Source organism: Hemibagrus wyckioides, linkage group LG28, assembly GCF_019097595.1.
Source record: "Hemibagrus wyckioides isolate EC202008001 linkage group LG28, SWU_Hwy_1.0, whole genome shotgun sequence".
In the NCBI taxonomy this organism is placed as follows: domain Eukaryota; kingdom Metazoa; phylum Chordata; class Actinopteri; order Siluriformes; family Bagridae; genus Hemibagrus; species Hemibagrus wyckioides.
The window spans coordinates 10,607,084-10,609,470 of NC_080737.1; positions in this window are offsets into that span (position 1 = coordinate 10,607,084).

The following is a 2,387-nucleotide window of genomic DNA, read 5'->3' on the forward strand; positions in this document are numbered from 1 at the left end:
CATTTTGGTGTAATTTGTTTAAAGTGGGATAATGGTCTTGGGCTGCTTTTCAGTATTTGCAGGTATTTTCAGTACCTTCCTTCAGAAGGATAATGTAAATGTTATAGCAAACAAAATGGTTTAATTAGTCTGGTTAGTTTTAATTAGTTTGGTGTGCAGGAACTCCAGTGGCCTGATTTTAGTAGTGTTGCTACACACGAGGAATGAAATATAGGACACTCTAAACAACCATGGCCACATAAGCCCCCTATTAAATAATTTTTAAAATTAAAAGTTTAATTGTCACATACACAACCATACAAATAATGACATGCAGTGAAATGCTTTTTTGTTTCATAAAAATAGAATCAAAATAGATTGAACATTGTCTAAAAATTGAAATATGCTATAATAGACTACATGTTTAGAATTTTTCAGAACATTTCATTAAAACAGTAGTTCATAAACCAGATGTACAACAAAAACATTTTCTTTATAATAGCTCTAATTATTTGTCAGAGCTGCAAGCTCTGTGAACTCCATTTCCTAACATACACCGCAGCCTAAAAACATGGCCGCACTGGACTTGGTATTGTGCACAATTACCTAGTTTTGACATTGCATTGACCTTTGATCTCCATATTTTGTTTAGCCCTTCTAATGCTCTTTGCTGATTGCCTGACCTTGACTGACTTTTGCCTGACGTTTTGTAACTGTTTGCCTTTTTTCTATTAAACTGTGCTACATGCATTTGCACCACTGCAGCATTTCTTTATCTGACATTATTAATAATTGATAATGATAGAGAAATAAACAAAAAAAGACATTATTGGATACACACTATGTATGAGAGTGACTGGGTAGTTGCCTTTATATCATAATTTTTCATGCTACTCCCATGTCACCTGGGATTTTTATTAATTTATATTTATATTTTTGTACACTTATGTATGTCTGCCTATCTGTTGTCATTGGCATTGAGATCTACTTGGTAAAGGTATAGGACGCCAACTGTGGTTGAAACCCAAGGGCCCCCTGCAGCCTACAGTAAGCCCATTGTCTGAGCACAGTCTGTTGATAATTTGCTATCAAAATTGCTAGTATTGAGGCTGTGTTAGGCTACACTCTGCTAACTGTTCAGTCAGTGAACTTTAGAATAATCCATTAGTTGCATATAATGTCCATTTACAGTTACTATATACTATACTTGGCCTTGCTGTGGCTGGGTAAGTTTGTATTTAATTTTGGATTGAATGAAGAATACATTGCAGGGTGCCCTATGAAGGACTTGAATCCCATTCAATCCAAAATAAAAAATAAAAAATGTCATGTATGTACTGGATACAAGATCTTTTATCTTTAATTTACTGTTAAATTTTGTACTGATCAGTTCATTAAATGATACCAGTGTTTGCAGTGAGGCTGTTTGGATTGGCCAATTCAGCCATAAGAGTGTCAAGTTAGGCATTCATATTGGGTCAAGGGGACTGGGGTGCAGACAATTCATCCAAATGGTTTGAACGGGGTTGAGGTGCAGGCCAGTTATTTCCACTCCAACCTTTGGCCAGTCATGTCTTTGTGAACCTCACTTTGTGCACTGGAGCAACATGCTGGGACATGGAACATTTGGCCCCTTTGTTCCAAGGGAAATTTTAATTCTTGAATGCACAAAGACATTCTAAACAATCATGTGCTTCTATCTTTCTGGCACCCACATATTCCATATTCCATATAATGGGAATTATAGTTTGATATAACAATTTATAATATTGTATTTTCTTAAATGTTTTCTTTATCTTAACATGCAAGGTTGGTAAAGAAATAAATGCTGAGAGACGTTTTACATCTCTTCAAAACTAGAATGCTAAAATTCATTTCCAGGTGAAGGTTTTAGGTAGTTTAGTTTGGTTATTTGTTTTATTATTCTGTTAATGTGGTAACAACCTAACATGGTTTAGTTTCTGGTCTTGTGATAGCATTTTAAATATTAATTTTCCAGCTTGAACAGTTTAATAAATAAATAAACTCTTTCCTGTTATATGAAGTTAAAAGTTTTTATTTTTGTGAGCTGATTAGCTGTTACTGTTGTGCATATACCAAAATAGCCTTGCAGGCATTAGCCAATTAAGATAATATTCAAAATTAGCGTATTTACTTAAACAAAATTTCATTAGTTGCAATTAATTACTGTTAAGATATAATTAAATTGTTTTTGCTATAATTAGAACTAAAATATGCACAATTATGTTTGATAATTTCTATATTATAATTTGTATTTAAAAAGTTTCTTCTTTAGCTAAGACTTGTGGTTAATCCTTTAACTGAACCATTCTTAATTATTTATTGCACTTATGAGTTTTTAGTAACTTCTATATAGCCTAAAAAAAAACAGATGCTTTTATCACATA